Source organism: Epinephelus fuscoguttatus, linkage group LG10 (assembly GCF_011397635.1).
Source record: "Epinephelus fuscoguttatus linkage group LG10, E.fuscoguttatus.final_Chr_v1".
Taxonomy (NCBI): domain Eukaryota; kingdom Metazoa; phylum Chordata; class Actinopteri; order Perciformes; family Serranidae; genus Epinephelus; species Epinephelus fuscoguttatus.
Window position 1 is genome coordinate 29,790,387 of NC_064761.1, and position 20,683 is coordinate 29,811,069.

General features: G+C 43.7%; 1 protein-coding gene across 1 annotated transcript in view; it reads right to left on the reverse strand.

The window, feature by feature from the left end:
- trabd2b (TraB domain containing 2B) overlaps positions 1–20,683 on the reverse strand; it is an 84,950-nt gene that overhangs the window by 39,544 nt on the left and 24,723 nt on the right. The window lies entirely within an intron of this gene.

Below are 20,683 nucleotides of genomic sequence, written 5' to 3' on the forward strand. Positions count from 1 at the left end.
TAAATTTACAGCAGCCATTAAAATCAAAAGTAAACCCTCTTTAGAGAGAATTTATAGCGTGCAGCCGCCAGCCAGCCCAACAACTCCACAGCTGTCCTAGACACCAGGGGTTAACCTAGCTGCTCCCGCCCTCTACAATCCCACGCCACCTCTGACTGGCCTGGCAAGCGGGGCCGAGTTGTCAATCACTGTTAAGCTCCCTATAAGGAACCAGAGGTGTGTTAAAGATTTCTTTTCTTTTTCTGTACAGCAGATTTCACACAGTGCTACATATACACCTAGTAAGACAGTTTCAGTCGACTTGATTAGAGCAACTGACTCAGCTCATCATATCTTCAAACACCACCAGACTGATCCAGGTCTATGATCCTAATTACCCCGAAACCTGAATAGAGCTTCGGAAAATACTACAGGGAGAACGTCAGCATCCCGGCCCAGATGATTTGTGGAGCAGCTTAGGGCCGATACAGCTGCACAACTGATTGAGCCCGATGTCAAAAGTCTGGGTCGTAATTCACGCAATTAAGTTATGCTTTTGCAATCATAAATGCCCATATCGTGCATATTGAATGTTTCAACTCCAGGTAACCCTTACGCCGGGATAATCACAACCAAGCACTAAGCTCAACCTTGTGACTCCCTCTCTCTGTCTCTCTGAGGTCATTGTGTTTGCAAACCAGTCTTGTGGGCTCATTCTTGCTTTAGTGCGCTTTTTTCCATAATGCAAAGAGACAACTGATGAGCTAACGGCACATATAACTCTCTCATTATCCCCCCTTCTTGTCTTTACTTCTTTCTTTCTCCACTTTCACTTCAGAGGAGTGCCCATCCTCTTCTCATCTCTCTGCCAGTGCCAGATCCCGAGCCCTTCCTCCCACTCTACAGCCAAAGAACTCCAAGAGTCTGATCTTATTTATTCTTTTTGACATGTTTCATCGAGCGTATTTTCTGCTATGCTCAGCGCCGTGCTGTCGCCCCGCCAGAGGTGCCTAATCCAGGAATGGGTCTTGATCAAACCTGTACCCATTTCAGACCTGGAAAAAAAAAGGACTTTCATGCTTTTCTCAGCTTATATCTCAGCACCAGATTTCCCAAAACCCAGAAGCCCCCCTGCTGTTTGAGTTATGACACTATACCTCATTTCACTTTCTATTTCCATCTCACGTAAGATTATTTTATAGCTCTAAACTTAAGGTCATGCTGAGGTGTGATGCCAGGCCCAGGGAGGCCTCGAGTTCTGCCTGGTGGCTAACTAGCGGTAGCTAATTCTGCTTCTGCAGATGCTGAGTCTGTGCCAATATGTTGCCACTGCCCCAAGTCTTTGACCCACAGGGCTCTCTGCCACGTCTCGAAGGTTTTTCCAAGAGAAACACCAGAGCAGGCCCTGGGTACAGTCAGGGGCTGGAGCTGGCAGAGCAAACACACCTGCCAGGCAGTTTGTAATGCTGCCAGCTCCGGTAGTTTCCCTTAGCACGGCAAACTGCACCAGACACGACAGACAGGAGGGAGAATGCAATGAAGGATGAACGGTAAGAGCGAAGGGGTGTGTGTGTGTGTGTGTGTGGTTGGTTGTGTTGTTAAGGGAGTTGTTATTTCAATATTGTCCGTCTCCCGGGGAAAGAACATCTCTGCAGCTGTAACCATGGCGCCTGAGTTTGTGCTGGGCTGAATGAAAGAGCACGTCAATCACTGCGGGAGAGGCTGAAGGGGAGAGAGGAAAAATGCAAACATTCCCTGTGTATGTGTGTGCTTGCATGCATAACGTGTGAATATGTGTGTGTGCACGCACGCACGTGTTGGCTGACAGAGTGGGTGTTCTCATGCTGAAGTGGCCCACTCACTCTGACAGACTGGCGCTTTTACAGCCAGGCCTTTTCAAAGTAACTAACATTGACTCTGCTCACCACATAGTTTACTACTGCAGGTCTCTCTTCTCTTTCTTTTTTTTTTTCTCCTCATCTCATCTAATACATGCGTGAGAAACTCCCATTGTAATTAAATGAAACCTTTATAAGAACAAAGCTGGAAGGAGCAGAGCACATGGATGGACTTGGAACCTGCGATCTGAGCGCAGCACTCCAAAAATTCATTAGCGAGTGTTGGAAACAAATCAGAAAAAAGGGGTAGGGCAGGAGTGGGAGCAGCTTGAAAAAAAAAGAAAAAGAAAGAAAGAAATCAGAGGGATCTTTTATGTTTCAGAAAATGTCATTTATCAACATGTGTGTGCATTGCAGCAATTGACCTTGAAGTGCGTTAAATCCTGGCTGTTTGCTAGCAATAGTGTTAGCTTGTTTGAAGGTTTTACGGGTCTGAAGCATGAGTAGGTGCCGATGACAAGGAGCTGGAACTGAGGGAGCTCACTCTTGTCGACTACATCACTCCCCTTTTATACCTCCTTAAATCTGAATCGGAGAATGTGAGTGATGGATAGTGCTAAAGGGCTTCGGGCTGCGATACAACAGAAGGAAGTGTCAAACCATGGAGGCCAAACTCTGAACTCTGGCAAAGAGGAGAAAATATAATACCCAGGATTGTTTTTTACTTTGCGGCTGTAGGAGTTGGTAAAAGCAAATGAAAAGCACACATTAACGACAGCAGTAAATGCACAGATAAATCACAGTATGGTTCCTGTCGGCTTTAATCTTACTCCCTCCCTCGTGTCCACCTTCCCCTAGCCACCCTTTTAATTTCTCTATCCGTTACTCACTTCTTCTCTTTAAGATGTGGCAAAACAATGAGACACTATTCGGTCATCCTGCAAACTAACGGAGAAAGAAGAAAGAAAGAACAAAGGAAGGGAGGAGTAACGGCAGGAGAAAGACGAAGAGCAGAGAACAAATGCCGGAGAGAATTGAAAGTGTGAAAGAACGGTATAAGACAAATAAAGCCTTGTTCTCTATGAGAGGAGCATGTGTTGTGCAGATGGAGGTGATTCCTCTCAGTTTGCGCAGTACAGAGTTTGGGTTGGGTGGTGCACACACGTGTAGGGCTATAAACCTGGCATGGGCAGTGGGTATAACCAGGCGGTCAGGTGCATGAAAGCGTGGCAGTGTGTGCCAGCGTCAGGCAGGAGATCTGAGAAGAGTTGTTCTTTCACACATTTCCATCTTTATACCAGATTTACTCAGGTTATTTCTCTCAGTTTATCTGTTCGTCTCTTTTGTTCTCCTGGTTTTGCTCACCAGTTCTTTCCTGTCAGGTGTTACGTGTAACATCCATAGACTGTATGAAACGTAGCTACTTTGATGTCACCCACTGGTTTGTGCACTGCTCTTCTGAAGTCTCAGGTTTGGCATTTTAGCCGTCACCATCTTTGTTTTTTTTTTTTCTTTCCAAGCTAGAAAATTCTTATTCAAACAAGAGGGTGGAGCTGTGAATGACTTAGGGGTGGATATTACTCATAGACTCAAGCAGCCCTGCCCTTAAATATGCATAACCTTAAGCCACGCATATGGTTACTGTAGGTTGAAAATACCTACAGAGCCACTTGGTAACGATACGACAGTAATAAATCACCACTTTTTTAGGCTTCTGATCAGAATGAGCATGTCTTTTTTTATGACAATGAAGCATTTTGCTCGCTGCTTTTGCGTTACTGAGTGACGGCCATTTTTCCGCTCTCTGCTTCTCACATTTTGCAGAAGCGCCTTGAACGCCTTGAGTTAAAAGAACTACAACTCGGATTGGAAAAGCGTGTTTTTCCCCATAGTCCAATCAGATGAATTGAGAGGCGGGCCTTCTGCGGTGGCGATGACAACAAACGCTAGTGTACATGGTTTGTGCGAAGCTAACTTTAGCTCACTTTCAACGTCGCCTTAGGCCAGTGGTTCCCAACTGGTCCTGCCATGGGATCCATATTTCTCCTCAGTCCTTAGTTCAAGGTCCACACAGTGTAATAGATTCAGCGTCATACTTGAGCGTCATATGATGTTTGACCATTTTGTCAAGCTAGTTTACTGTCTCTGTCAAGTAGCTGTCTGCTATTCAGTCACTCTACAGCAGGAAATGGCACTTCAAAATAAAAACTGTGCTGGAAATTCATTGTACTTGAAAATAAAGTGTGTTTTTAACAAACTTCAGTCACTTGCGGTCCGTTCAGAATGGACCTGCGACCCACTTTTTGACTGCGACCTACTAGTTGGGAACCACTGCCCTCGCCAAAATGCAAGACATATAAGAAAGAATGTAGTCTCAACTACTTTCTAACTTTTTACCAACTAGGCTCAATGATTGACAACAGATTGTCCTGGCTCCTAAATCCTATAATATCCTAAAATAAGCGTTGAACCAACCATCATCCAGACAAAGCTCCAGGACCAGCTGGTACTCCCTATGATTTCTCCTTTTTCTGAGGGTCTCATGTAGGCTACCCGCAAAGATCTTCATTTCCCCGTGTCCAGTCCCCAGGCGCCCTCCACCTGATTTTAATCTACATATATGTGAGTTTACTTACTCAGAAGTCTCAGCCTGCAAAACCCGCTCTGTTGAATTTGGGCCTAAATAGTCACATTGGCTGACACTGTCGGAAATGAGATGAATTGCTTTACTCAGTGGTTGCCATTACAATGAATAGTCCTGGGAATAAAACGTCCTGAACCCTATGTTGAGCACCACTGCTTTCCTACACAAACATTATTTTTGTAGGTAAAGTGCTAATATCTGTTTTTTTCCTTCCTCTTTAAAGGAAGCACATGTGGAGCTTAGGGAAGAGGAACAAGCAGCAACATTATCTTTGTGACAGAGAGCTCAGCACCAGTTGATTCTTTAAAACATTGTAGTATCTAGTATGTAGTAATACAGACCATCCACACAGAATGGGAACGCAGCTCTTTCTCTGTCTTTATCTGTGGTCATTTAATCAGCCCCCGATAAAGAAAACAGTACAAACAGTTTGAGGGTGGCGCGTTCCCCTCGACCGCTCTCGTCTCCCTGAGAGCCGCTTGTGTTTCATCGCCTGAGAAAGAGAGGAGCTAGACCCCTGACCCAGGACACGCACTGCTGGGTTCCTCTGGGCCGAGCCAGCTTCCCCTCTTGGGCTCCGGCTACAGGCGGCATGAGGGGATTGGGTTCACAGCACCCTGGGGTGACTGAAGGGAAGGAGGTAGGGAGTTGAAATAACATCCAGGGCAACCCAAGAATAGGAGAAGTGCGATAGCTCATCCCTGTTCCCCACAGAGCAGCCCCAAAAAAGGGTGGATACCAAATTTGTGTGAGTGTACTTTCCCTTTCATGGCCACAGTAGAGGACCATGAGAGACTTCATAAAAAACAGCCTTGTGTCCATTTTCTTTTAACCTGTACTATCTCAGTATGACTTCATGCTCCAATGCATGTAGCAGTGGTGGGGGTATTTTAAAAGCCTACTGTTGTCTGACCTTTTAGTCCATGCTAGCTCTGAAAAGCACCTTGAATACATTAGAGTGGAAAGATGGTGTCACACAAGACTACATCAAAGTCGTCTGGACAGTCTCACATGATAGCCTCACTGTTGTCTCCTACAGTTTTATCAACAAGGTCCTCAAAACTTGTTCTTTCCTTTTCTCTCCGAGGGAATCGTGTAACCTGTCGAGGGCTTTAAAGGCAACAGTCGAGCATAAAAATGCCTCAAATGCGACCTCCAACGTCAGAGCCTTGCCAAAATAGTTTTACAGCCCTTCGGCGCCTTTCTGCGTGTATCGTTTGCTTATTTGAAGGTAAGCAGCACTTTCAACTCATCACATCTGGCATGAGCTACGGCAAGCCAGAGCCCTGCTTTCTTCCAAATCTTTATCCCTGTTAATACCCACGATGCATACACACTCGAAGACACATATACAACCACCCATAAGCACACGCTAATAATTATAAACATCACATTCCTCTTTGAGCAATACCTGTATACAAACCACATATTGCAGAAAATGAAAGGGAAGACCTTTCAGATCGTCTGCACTCAGACAGCACCAATATTTCCAAGTACTGTTTCTCTTTTGTCTCTGCCTTTCTTTCTCTTCCCACTTCCTTTCTCTCTTCTCTTATTTTCTCTGTTTCTCTGTCTCACTAAGTCCCTCGCCCTGCCTGGTCTACCTCCTGTCTCAGCCTAGGAAATCCAGGGATTACCAGAGGGACAATCCCAGTGGCAGGGGCCTGCTGCTCCCAGCTTCCACAGAAAGCCCCCTATTCTTCCCCCTCCTTCTTCCTTCCGTCCTGTCTTATTTCCTCTCTGAGGCAGGGGGTGAGGGTCTAATGATGGGAGATATCCCTCTCCTAGTTTGGAATGGTAAAAGTCCTCTAAACATCCACCCCCTCCTTGTCTTTTTCATACCCTTCCTTTCTCTGACTAAAGTTCGTTCTCTTCTCCTCTACTGTCCTCCTTTCTCTGCTTGCTCTTCTCTGCTTGTTTTGTTCCTCCGATAAAACTAGACCTATAGGCACCCATACAAACACGCATACTGTATACGCCCCTCCAGTCCCCAGAGCCTCCTGTCTCTCCTCTTAATAAGAGTCTCCAGTGAATGGGGGGGTGGGTGTCGCCCCTACACTTGTCCACAAATAAACCCCGCTGTTTGACTTGGCAGTGCTGCTGCTGCGCCAGTCATCCCAGCTTTCCTGCCTCCCCAGAAAACAGAGAAAATAATAAAGTATCACTTGATCCGGACTGAAAAAGCACACAGCTGGTCCCTCACTGTGAATGCCCACAAGCAGAGGGTGTGAAAGAGTGGTGGAAAATTATGGAAGGAAATTGTGCTAATTTTTGTTTTCTTTTAACATCACAGGGCCCAGAGCTGTTTAACAGGAATAAGTCTGGGTGTAAATATATAAGGACAACACAGCTGAAAATTACAGAAGTAAAGTAGATGAAGGTCACAGGTGGAAAAGGAAAATCTGTCACATTCCACCTAAATTATATAGGCAACTTAAAGCTGCACTTATCTATATTTTTATATGAACAACAGATCAAATTACTTTGATATTTTGAATGGTATTATTTATGACAGACAGACAGGCAGAAACTCTACAGTTCCCTTATGCTTTACAGAAAGTTTTAGTGTCTTTCAGCTTGTTGTTTTGGTTTTATGACCCATAGCACTTTAATGTTTGGGTTCAAACTGCAGCAGGCAGTTGGTTACAATGTAAAAGCTCAGCACCAATCAGCGGACAGACAAGGTAAGCAACTAACTGGTGAACATAGTTAAACTTACATTTATCAAGTGGCCAGAAACACAACTCTAAGGTCCTGATACATCATAGTCATTGACTACGTTTACATGCACACCATTCTGATTAAGGTCAATATTCTGGTTAAGGTAATATTCTGAATAAGGTGTTAATATGCGGTGCAGCAACTGGAATATTCCGTTTACATGTTAATTGACATATTCCCGTGTTTTGGCGTATTCCAGAAAAGACCCTGGCCTACTGGCCTACCAGAAACGCTCTTATTTAATGCAACACTCAACCTGCGGGGGGCAGCGATACACCTATAGGCATCTGGTCTGCTGGAAATACAGAAGAAGAAGAAGAAGAAGAAAAAGAAGAAGTTGTGTTTATAATGAACAGAAGCTGTAATGTTTGTTTCCGACATACTCGTGTTGTCCTACTTGTGCTTTTGCACCAACACTTAACTACAACACTCCTGCTGATCCAATTTGTCCTCAACAATGAAAGACGAGAGTGAGAAGAAAAGGCAAACGAGTGTATGGACCTTTCCTTCCAGCTTATACCGTTCACGCTAGCCAGAGCCCCCCAGAGTCTGTGGATGAAGGTACAAAGCCAGTTCTGCTGTTCTCCCCACTTGCCATAACCATAACAACACCGACAACCCAGGATTCCTTGTGAATCGTGCATGCGCAGACATAACTGAATATTCAATTACGGGGTATTTCCCGATTAAGGTGTATACATGTCACAATATTCTGGTTAAAACAGGCATATGCAAAGGGTCGTATTCGGAATATTCTCCAACCGGAATATGACCTTAATCAGGTTATGCACGTGTTTACATGACTCGAGCGCAACCGGAATATTGAGGATATTCTGAATAATACAGGAATATGGTGTGCATGTAAACGTAGTCATTGATGGCATCTATGTGAACAGACGCAAAGTATGGCAATAATGGTATCATCACAATGACGTTTGCCATCAATCTGATGGAGACAGAAAAGCATGGACGCTCACGATTTGTTCGCAACTTAGGTTCATTCTATCAATTGATCAAACAAGCCATCAAATAAAAAAGAACACTACTTTATTACCAGGCCACTAATGGTGCTCTGTATGCTTACATGAGCAACCTATGCTCTTACATGTACCCTGCCAATCTGCACTCATATTAGAGGAGCAGTAACAAATGCAACAACTTTGCCTCTGGACTCTGGACTAATTTTCGGGTATCATATGCCATCAGAGAGGGGGTGGCATGGAAATATGTCCAAGTGCGAGACTGTCATGCACAGATCAGCAATACAACATAATATACAATGAAAAACAACGTAACATTAGCTATCTAGCTAGTTAGCTACTGAAACATCAGTCTGCTACTAGCGATTTTCTTTCATTATGCTTGTTATAAAGAAAAGGACCATAATACATTTAACGACATCAAACTAAGATAATAGGATAGGTATCGTAATTTTTAAAAACTCTAACGAAGAAAACACATTTGTGGGTTGCTTTTGTTGCATGTGTAGATATCTTGCAGGTGATTTCATGTAACACTTGGTTTGAAGTGTGCTTCCAAAAAACACTTTGCCTTACCCTTCTATCCTCACAAGAATCGGGACACCCTACCCCTAGATGTAAACGTGCAAAAGAGAGGGCTAAGTAGTAGGGGCAAGGGATGTATTGTTATTTAGCCAAAATCAATGCTAATGTTGCTTAGTTTATCTAGGTGTTAGCAATCGTTATTAATCATTTCATTAAATAAAAATATGTCAGTATTAAGACAAAGTTTACAGGCTGTTGCAGTGCTCATACATGGCCAAAAAATCTATTAAATAAATGATTTTTTTTTTTTTTTTTAATTACTGCAGCTTTTATAATGTGCTGAAAGTGCAGCCTGTACCTCAGCTGTCAGGGTTGGTAATAGTATCCCCTCTGAATCACAGAGGAACTGAAGAAAAACACTGTGTTTGCTCGAGTATCATTTTCATCATCCTTAATAGCGTGATTCACTTTAGTTCATCGGATCACTGAAGCAAATAAACTGCAATTGAAGTAAATGAAATGATCTCACCCACCATCAGATGCGTCAGATTCCTTCAGCTGTTTTAAGGAAAAAAAAGATTAAAGGACTCGCTAAGATCTACACTAGATCAGGTCACTCTAACCTTATCTCCCTCAAAGCTTGAAGTCCACCTCCAACATTATGGCCTCCACTAATCCAAACACATTTCACAGTCTGCTTTTTTTTCCAAGAGAAAAACTCTCATTGAATTCCATCGGATTTATCCGGCTCCCATTATGATGTGTGATGCTATCCAAACCAGATGAGCTGGGTCTTCTCCGCGGCATGAGAAAGGAGCAGGCAGAAACAGCCGTGTATGTTTAAAACATACCTTCCCGGCCCCTAACCAGGGTCCAACCACTCTCTCTTATCTCTCCCTGCCTGCTTTGGTTGGACTAATGGCTTTAGACAGAATAATTCCCAAAGAATGATTTGTCCTTTGCAAAGTCCACATCTGAGGTCCGGCTGAAACATGAGAGCAGCACATAATCTCCTGCATGAACATAAATTGTGTAATGGAGAAAAGACCGGATCCAGATTGAGAAACAGCAATTGTCCAAACTGTTTGTAGGAGCGGGTCCAGGTGACTGAATTCATTTCTTTTTAGATGGAGGAATCCTTGGTTTCTGTGTGTGCGTGCGAGGCGAGCACGCATGCAGCCTTTGAATCATCACACATCATTCTCATGATGTTCAAATGATGTAATGCCTGTCAAACTGATTTTTCCTTTGTGAGTTTGTGTGTGTGCACCTCAGCAAGCATCCAAGATGGAATTGTTCTCGTTTGCACTGTTTGACAGGCAGATTGTATTTCCCCTGCAGAGTGGTGGACACTTTAGGAGCATACACTGTAATGCAGCGGATCATAGCTATAAAAGATAGCATATTTTTATATCAAAGAGATATGATTTAGAGGTTTTATGTATGACTTAACATCTGCATGTTGTGCATGTGTGTTTCAGTAGTGGAGCAGAAGGTAAAAGGCAGAGGAGGAGGAGAGAATAAATTAACTGAGAGAGATGGAATAAAACAAGAGACAAGAAAAGAGGGAGAAAGAGGAAAAATGGAAGAGACACAGTAGGGGGGTGTAATGTAAAAATATGCAAGAGTCAAAAAGACAAAAAGGCCAGATGTTTACAGTTAACCAGGAGAGGTAGAGAGAAGGGAGGAGGGAGCAGACCTCCTGCCCCTCACCTCCTCCCCCTCTGTCTAACAGGTCTGGAGCACAGCTGGGCAGCTCTGTCCTCCACCATCTCCTTTCTTCATCCTCCCAAAGCCCCTCCATCCTCAGCCCTGTCCCCATCCCTCCAAAAACAACTCATGTCTCTTCATCTTCCATCAATTCTCAAAACCCTCAATCACCAGCCTTCCTCCCTTTCCCCACCCAGGTTATGCGCTCTCAATGACAAATCTCTAGATTATACAGTTCAGCAACAAGCCCTTCATCCCTCTCCCACCCATCCCTCGTTCTCTCTTTTCTTTCATATGATGGCGGCTCTCCTTCCACCACTGTCACTGATCTGTGTTTATTTAGCTTTCATGTCCTTCCTCCTTCCTGTGTCCCAGTTCACACACACACACACACACACACACGCACGCTTATACCTCACTGCCTGTGTGCATACATGCATGCATGTGGATACTGTGTGCTTGTGTTTCCATATGTGTCTGTCTTCACTCCAGAGTTTGTCCAAATTGCACAGTGCTCCGACTGTCTAAGAGACTGGAGCAGCAGCAGAAGGAGGAGGAGTGAGTGGACCAGACTTCCTCTCCTCTTCTCTCCTCTCCTTCAGTCACGGCTCTATTAGACTCGATGCTGAAGCTAACGCGGCGTAATCCCACACAAGCACACCATTTCACGGCAAATCAGCGGGAGAGATGTTCGATTTCATGCAAGCGTATTCAGCCTGCAGAAAAACAGAGAGAGGCAGAGCGGGATCATAACGTATACACAGAGACGCAGACTTTGAACAAGCGGGATACGAGTGTGAGTGAGTGTTGAATAGAAGTTTTCAGGGGGGTTCTGACGAGGAGTGAGGGTCATGCTGTCATTTCAAAACCTCCTGTCAGCACATCCATGAGGAAGCAGAGTCCAAATCATTTCCCCGATGAAAACAAGCTGTCTTAGATGAAGCGTGGAAAGAAACACAACAAATATATACAACTTTCCCAACTATTGCCCGCCGCGGTTTGCCAACACTTAACAACTGTGGGACCACCAGAGAGACTTCTGATGTGTTTGACAGATATAAAAAGTATTTTTAGTGTTGGAAAATGTTTATTGGCTGCATCTTTTCTTACAGTAATGAGAGGGAGATTAACCCCCTGCCATGCCATACAGCTTAATTTTTAGTGTGTGTGTGTGTGTGTGTGTGTGTGTGTGTGTGTAATTTCGTCTTTGTGCATTCAGTGGAGAGACCAGTCCAGGACATGTTCTTTAGCCTCTGCCAAAAGAGGAGGAACGCACCTTCCAGTAACTCCTAAGATGTCTTTTTGTTGTGCATGCTGTCTCCTTATCTGGCGAGCCACTGGTAAGCCCACGCTCAGGAGCCAGCTGGGTTTTGTTCAGAGATGGAGGGTGTGTGATCCCAGCGTGCAGTCACTGTGGCTGAGCTAGCCGTTGTGTGTAGCCAGAAAATGCCTCCAAACTGCAAGCTGCTTGAGTACAGTACGGAAAAGTATGGAGGCTTTGGAGCTGTCAGAAGGCGCCTCATCGGAGCTGAGCTGAGCAACAAGTAAACTAGTTACTTGTGCTGATGAGGAGTTAGTAAATTGATGCACCAATCAAACCAATATCTGTCACACACATACAAACTATTCGAGACAACCTTTCCGTGCTGCCCGGCTTTGATTACAGACATGATGCAAACTCCTGCTGTCTCTCTTTCTCTGTCTTCATCTCCTCTGCTCTTTTTCTGAATGAAAAGCAGATGAAGAGCAGACTAACAGTAAGTCTACAAGGTTTCATGTGCCGGACTCACTGGAGAAATCTCGGTCCACTTGAACACTTCTTAATCCACTTCCACAGTACTTGGACTGATCATAAGGAGCGATATCACACGCTCACACAAAACTCCACCATCCTCACAGAGGCCTTTAAACGGCAGCCAACATCCTTCACAGAGGAGTGACAGCTCAGCTGGTGACAGAGAAGGAAACGTAAGAAGAAATGCAATATGACAGCTGAGGATGAAAAGGAAGGAAATGTGACTGTGTAAGGCCCTGTCTGCACATATACGGCTATTTTCCTATATGTTTAGACTTATCGTCCACACACACACACACAGAGCTTTAGGTCACCAACTTGGAGATCTGGTTATTGTTTATCTGTGTGGACATGTAAAACAGAGTGATATTGTCCAATGACTACTTTACACTTAAACTTAGTATTGCTGCACCAGTAACGGATGAACAGAGGCATCTGCTGCATCCAGTATTTTTGCACTACCTTAGTGACCGCGGTTTAAGTCTGCCAGAAATGCAGATTTGGATCAGAGTTGGTCGAACCGGCAGGTAACGGGACACTTTCCAGAGTGGGATTGTTGTGGATGATGAATAAAAGGAAAACTTAAGCATGTCCAGAGCATCTCTCATATGCTTGTCCTTAAAATGAACGTGAATCAAAGGTGATGAGATCTCCAGTAGGTGTTTTGAAAAAGGTAACATCAGCCTGTACATTTTGACAAACAGAGACTGATGAAGACGGCTAGCACCGGCGAGCGTCTGGAGTTGTTTTTGCGTTCCAGTGTGGACAGAGATGATTTGAAATCATGTGGACAGTTATTTTTTGAAAACAAAGGGGGGAAATATCTTTTTCAAAAATACCTGTTTACGTGCAGACCGGGCTTAAAATTAAAAATGAGGTACTTACCCATACATCGAATTTTCTTCACAAGCAGCATTGTTTGAAAAATCCAACGTAGAAAACAATAAAAAAAAAAAAAGGAAAAAAAAAGACAAAACGTGGATGCCCTGACAAGGAGAAAGTTGTGGAAAAAAGAGATTTATGAGGTTAGGACATCAGCCAGGAGGCCTCCAAAGTGCTTCTCTTAATTACTGTGGTTCGTAACTTTTGGCCTCACCTCACCATTAATTAAGAAAACCTGTTCCTACTGACAGCTAAAGCAGACATCACGCCTGCGCTGAAAACCATACTGAGGAGGAATTAATCATTTTTACGAGCAGCCCATAAATGATTCTGCCTGCATCATCACAGCAACTAATCAATGTTGGAGGAAGGAGAGTTGGAGAAAACAAGGATTTGTGTTCATTTATATGTGACAGACAGAGAAAATAGAGACAGTGTTTGTGTCTGTGTGCGAGGAGGAGAGAGGCCGGAGAAAGAGTTAGCAAAGCCAACATGGAGACAGAGCAAAACAGACAAACAAACAGACAGGAAAACTCACAGAAGCAGAAGAGTGGGAGGCGGTGAAGGCGGAGGGAGAGCCCAGTGATAGGATATGGGAAATAACTCCTCTATGCTGCCAGTGGTTTGGAGGTGGAAGGCAGCGTCTCGACAGCATGTGGTGGAGGGGTTACAGTAACACTGGCCATAGATTAGTAGCTCTTCCTCTAGCTGGCCTTGACTAGAAGCCGTGTTGGCTGTCACATCAGAGACTGGGCATTTAACTGCCCTCATAAGACTCTCATTATTTCATAAATCTGCAGTTTAGGCGCTCAGCTCTGTTGATTTGAGGCTACGCCAACACTTAGAGAATGTTTTTACAATCTCCTTAATTTATTTACAACCTTGATTCACTTTTGTGTGTAGTGTATATGCATGTGTGTGCGTGGGAGGGTGTATGAGAGAAAGAGGTCGAGGGAATCAGAGAATGGGAGTGGATGGAGAGAGATCCTAGTGGAAGCGATTGAGCTCATTGCCGGTTTGCTTGTTGTTTGCGTGGCCGCCGCATGTGTCTGTATGCACCATCTAATGTGATAATTCTAGAGCAGCGCCAACAGGAGAATTAAATTTCACCATGTCTGGTGCACACATGAATATATTCCCTCATGAATCAGTGACACATATTTGTACGACCAGTTTTATTTTACTCTTGTCACATTCTTGGCTCTTCCTTTATCTCTGAATTGTCTTTGTTATCAGGACTCTGGTGCTGTTACTGCATGCTTTAAGTCTGACCTGCAGCCTCCTCATGTCTTGAAGCACAGTTTGATAAAATGCACAATCTACCATACTCAAAAGAATGCAACTGCATAAACAGATGCATACTGCTGGAGTGTAACTGTACGTTCTATCTCATCTTTCTTGCTGGCTTGCTTGCAGCACTTCCATATATATCCAACCTCCAACCACCCAGAGCTCTCAGCGCTGTAGCCTCCCAGGGAAAGTGCTTGGTATGAAGAAATCCAATATGATTAAGACTATGATTGCTGCCTCTAATAGTTTTAGCACCCATACCCTCTATTAAGGAAAACATTGGGTTTGGACCATAGCTCAGCGCAGGCTTCTGACAGAGGGGATCAGCCTGTGGGAAAGACCCATAATTCAGTATTTGAGTGTGTGTACTGTATGTGTGTGTTCAGTAGGTGTAAGTTGTACATATGGGCACCTACATCTGTCTTTGTATATGCATGCTTTTTTCTGTGTGTCTATGTGTGTGTGTGTGCTTGTGCAACCCACAGCGGCTCAAGGGCAGACTTGGTCAGCCATGCTGAGGGTTTGTGGTCACCCCGACCAACAGATCACAGGATTGTGGCTTTAAATGGGCCGCAAATCATCAAACAGGCCACACGGATGGAGAGGAATGCTGAAGCAGACGGGAGGAGCACTAGATAAACAAGATTACCACTTCTGCAGTTTGTCTTTTCTAGAAGCCAAAGAAAAAGAACTTTAGGAGAAACAGCTAATAGCAGAGGTGTTTCGTGTTACATACAGTAATGTGTATGGGCTGCTATAAATGAAAGATCATAATATTTTAAACAGCATGCATAGTATAAGTTTGCTTATTGTTTTCTGTGTGTTAGTGTACAGTTTTATTTATCTGCCTCTTTTTCTGTGAAAACCATTTACTTCCAGAGCAATATTTATGACATGCAAGAGAGGGTTTCCTCAATTAATATACACTTTTTCTAGCCTAAAGTCAGACATATTGACAGGTTTTTGACATTCTAAGCTGCTGACAAGTATAGTTTCAGAGACTTTTTCTTAAAAAGAATTCTTTTTTCATTTTTAAAACCTTTTAAAGGCCCTGACACACCAAGCTGACAGGTTGCTCAAAGTTGGGCTGTTGGTGAGCATCTGTTGCCCTTGTCAGTACGGTGTGTCCCGCACCATTGCCCCTCATCGCCCCGCCGATACAGCATGTTGAATTGGTATCAGCGACAGTAGAGCTTGCCAGTGAGCTCAGCCCAGGAGAAGAGAAATGGAAGTGAGGAATGTAAACAAAAAGCTCAAGTCAAGAGGAAGTGAGGTCAAAACAAACTTGTTACTTGAGGTAAGATTGTTTTTCCTTAGCCACTGAGCTCTTTAACAGAAGCGTTTCCTGATGGTTAGTGTTACTGATCACTGGCACATGGTAAATTTGCCCTGTTCTTTCAACATCGGCTTGTGTTGATAATGTGCTAACTGGCTAACTAGCATCAAGAAGGATTTCCAGTTTCCCTTTTTGAATGAGAAATACAGACGACTGGTCTGCTGGTATAGAGAGTTATTTCCTGTCATGTAGGTACAGAACGTATGTGCTGGTTGACCATTGGCTGTAGTCTTTGCAGTGTATTCATGTGCAACTTTTCTGGCCAAGATACGGCGACGTCAGGCAATGCAGTACGGCGCCTTCATCACTGCCAGTTCTCTGAAGTTGCTTTGGTGTATTTGGGCCCTCAAGAAAGTTTTAAACTTTTTTAAGTGTTGTGGTTTTTTTGTTGTTGTTATGTTTAAATCTCACTGTGGTGGGGCCTGGCCACACCAGGACTTGGAGAAGCAACATAGTTGGTGAACCATTGTAGCAAGTTAACAGCTAACGCTAACACTCCCGCTGGCTAGGCTAGTGCTCTGTCACAATAGCTCCAGGAGATTTTCTCTATTTTCTCTCTACTTTTTTTCACTCCCCCTGACATTTGTTTACCGTCATTCACCATTTTTCTTAATAAAAGGTTGTAGAGGTAGCTACTGTAACTCACCTGTTAAATTAGCTTGGTCGCTAAAGGGACAATACGTTTACACATTTTATTCGAAAGACATTTTTGTACCATCAACCCTTGTCTAATAACTGTCTGCAAATTTTTTCTCTTTTGTGGAACAGTTTAGACTTTGATAGAGGAGGTTAAATCAAAGTGAATGGTGCAACACAAATTTTGGACTCTCTGCCTTTCCATGCCCTCAAAGGTCAGCACTGTCAAGATGACTTGCCATCGGTCAATGGCACAAATTTGCAGCTCACTGTTAACCAAAGTTAAACTGGAGGAAATTTTGCCATTGTAAATGACGATGGGCTTCATCTTTGAGACAAACCTTTACTGTTAAACTAAGAGTGCAGGATTGCAGATTTACTCTACATGTGGCCAGGCAAAGTTTCAAATCTGAGTTGGAAAACTGTAGCTTTTTTTGTGTTGTAGGAAACACTGATTAAGAACTTTAAGTGTAGTTCCTCTTAGAGGCCAATATAATGGTGCACAGACACAGAACAGTTGTTTGGATGCAAATGACCGAACATGTGTAACTACATCACAGTTGATGTGAGGACAGTGCCCATATGCACACGCACACACACACTACTTCTTTGTGACCCTGGCCTAACCTTCGTGTTATCTTGCTCTTAATCACTGCCGGAGACTTCAGGCCAACTGTCTGCCTGAATTGACTCTGAAGCCACAGACACACAAACAAACACATTCAAACAGTCCCACGTCCACATGTACACACACACACAGACACACACACCTCAACTAATGGGCCCAGTCTCACCACAGAGGAAACAATTTCCCAACAAAGCTGCTGTGAGTTTCCAGTTATTTATTGTAAGAGATGATGTGCCTTCTATATTCTGAGCTATAATATAGACCTGTGTGTCACCAAACTGAACCTAACTTTGTGCATTAAAATGAGCTGAAAACAATAATTGCGTCACCATGCCCCTATCTAATTAATTATATGTGTATCACTGGTGGTATTGTCTAAACAAACAAGCTTTTTTTCCACACTAAGCTTTCAGTTTCCATTTCACCACACTCCCTGCTGGGCCAAAGCCTATATTAATTAACACTGGGATTTTACTAGATCACTGTTGGTTTAGTACCAGCTACACATCAGCTGTGACAGTAATTAAGAGCTGAAGTCGAGACCGAGGCTCCTTGAAATGAGAACTGCTGTGTGTGCATGATGTTATCGACTCGAGGGTCACTGAAAACAATATCTGTCAAAGTCAATTGAGTAGAAATAGAGCCACATCAAGCAGTGCCACAGTCTGTGTGTGTGTGTGTGAGTCTCTGTGAGTGTTTATGTGTTCTCCTGCATGCATGAGTGTGTGCCAGTGACCCAGTCGGCAGCGTGTGGTTACGGGTGAGTAGCCGTGGTTTCAATGGCTCCACACACACACAGAGAGGGTCCTGCTGACAGATGCCTTACACAGTTCAGGGTTACAACAGAAGAATGGAAAAGAATGATTGTACTCTGTAGCTCCCACAAATAAATACCCTGTCCACCACAGCCATTGTTGTGAAAATACCATAGAGGAAGTAACACACAATTAAACACACACTGGTATAAACAAGCATACACATACAAACATATGATGGACCTGAAAGATAAGAAAAAAAAAAAAATCCCACAAACACACACTGATGTTTGAAGACCAGGGGCATTACCTTTTGAACAACAGGAACAAGCTCAGGAATGTTTACCCCGCCAAAACAAAGCTCTCCCTCTCCCAGCTTCCCTGCTTTCTTTCCTTATCCTCGGGACACCATCCCTTTCTGTCCATCTCATTTCCTCTCCCTCACCGACTCCCTGCTCCCTCTGTCCGCACCCCCACCCTCACCCCCACCTGGTTCATTTCAGGCCAGCCTGGCAGTGGCCATGGCAACACTCCAAGAAGGTGGTTGAGTCAACAGAGAGCCACAGAGGCCCTTCTCTTAACCTCCGTCTCTGGGGGTGAGAGGGTGCAGTGAGGGGACCTCAACTTTTACTGCAGAGATCTCTGAGGGAGAGGAGGAGGTGAAGGAGACTGGTGAGGAGAGGATAAAGGTGTAGAGGAAATGGGAGAGACTGTTCAGAAGACAAAATTATGTCAACACTTGTGATAAAGAGACATTTAACTCTGAAGTTTCTTGATCTCAACAGCAAACACTCCCACGAATGTGAGTCATATTAGTTTGAATGCCAGTAGCAGTTGTGCTATAAAAGAAGTCTGGAAATCCAGACTGTTATGTTATTGTGATGTTGGCTCATGTGGACTCTGAGTTTCTAAAGCAGCGTGAGACAAATAGGAAAGCTCTGAAGAGGCCAAGTCATGTATGCAGGTGAAAATGTATTCAATAAATCAAGAGAAACAGTCTAAACAAAAAAATAAATATGCCTGCCAAACAAACAAAGAGACACCTAGGGTTCAGTCATAACAGAATTTATGATGCTGAAAATTTGGGGTCAAATTTTGATTGAAACACCATGACCAGAAGATTGACTCGCAGAGGAGTAAATTTACACCGTGCTTTTGTATAGAGGTCAACTTAAATATACAAATACACTTTTGTTTTTTTATTTTGTTTTTTTTGTGGTTAAAGATTGCTGTTGGATTTTTTAAATTTAGTGTGGCTGCACCTTACATTTTTTGTCATTATCAGTTATTCTCTTGATTATTTTCTATTTTCTGTTTAATTGATTAGTTGTTAAAATGCCAGAAAATGGTCAAAAAAATGTTGATCAGTGTTTCCCAATGTCCAAAATATGTTTTTTCTTTTTCTACAACTCATAGATGTTCAGTTCACTGTCACAGAGTAAAGAAACTAGAAAATATTAACATTTAAGAAGCTGCAGTCAGAGAACAAAGCTGCTTAGGTGGCAATTAATTTAATAATTGACAACAAATTGATTAATTGTTGCAGCTCTAAAATTCACAATATGAGAGTAAGGGGATAGAAAGGAAAATATGCAAGGAGAATGGGCGATGGCATGTGACAAAGGCCCCCAGCCAAATAGATTCCAGACAGGGATGCTGCAGTTACATGGTATGTATATGTATGTATATATACCAGTACGCCAAGGCCACCATCATGCCTTGCAAGGTTGCGCCATTGACAAATTGCAAATCATGTCCAAAAATGGAAGGACATTATTATATTGGCTAGTGATACTCAACTTAAGGCCTGAGGGGCAGATAGGGTGCAGAAGTGGCCTGCCAACCCTTTTATTTTGTGTAATATGAATGTAATTAAGGTGCCAGAGTGCATCGAAAAGCAACCAAATATAGCTTGTTTGTCAAAAAAGTGCCAGGGGACAGATCTGGGCAAAGTTCTGAATGTCCTAGAATCCTAAATCCTAGGCACACCCCTGTGTACACTTGACGTGTGGCTCAACTGCCTTTTGGCAAAGATGAATAAAGACAGGAAATGTCAAAAAAAAAAATGAAAACAGGCAGTTCATTTATTACATATATATATACTGATAAATATTATTTATTTATTAACTGGCCAGTTGCCTGTCATTTTGCAAAAGAGGCCAACAGGCAGAGCAAGTTGAGTATCTCTGATAAAGGCGGTGTCCTGTGTTGTGTCCTATGTAGTACATAGTACAGGATTTCGGGGGCAACGTTAATTACTTCTGGCTCCTGTCTCTCTTTAGGTGTTCAAGCTATTTTGTCCACCCTCTGAGGGTGTACGTGAGCGGCAAGTTGGAAGGTGGATGAGGTCAGGACTGAAGGAGCATAGAGGAAAAGATAGGAGAGGAGATGAAATGCTTCGCTGTCTGGCTCTCGTGTTGTTTCGAGGGTGCGATGGCTTTTGTCAGTTAACACTCATGCAGTACGTTTCCCCTGCTGCTGCCACAATGGTGGACGAGGTGTCGGTGTCAGAGTGTCTGTAACGGTGAACAACGCAGACACACATAAATAGAGCAGAGTCCTGGGATGGGCGACACAGACACATGTTTATCATTGAGGGGATTGGTTGGATTCCTTTCATGTGAAAATGGCTGACTGTTCCCTCGCTCCCAGCCTGACCCCTCAGCTGCCTTTATCTCCTTCACGCTCTCTGTCGTACTCTCACTTTCCCCCTCTCTCCGTGACCTCTTTGCCTTCTCCTTCTCTTACTCCCTGGACGATTTCTCTTAAGCACTTTCTCGTCTCTCCTGTCTAGCCCTGACCCTGTGGCCTTCATCTGACTTTAACACCCATTTTAGTCCTCCTCATGTCTCTCTTCCTGTCTCTTTCACTACCCTCTGACCCATCTGCTTTTCATCTGAGCTCAGATAGACGTCGCGGAGAAAGCTGGTGGTTATGGCCACGATGGAGTTAGGTGGGGAGACG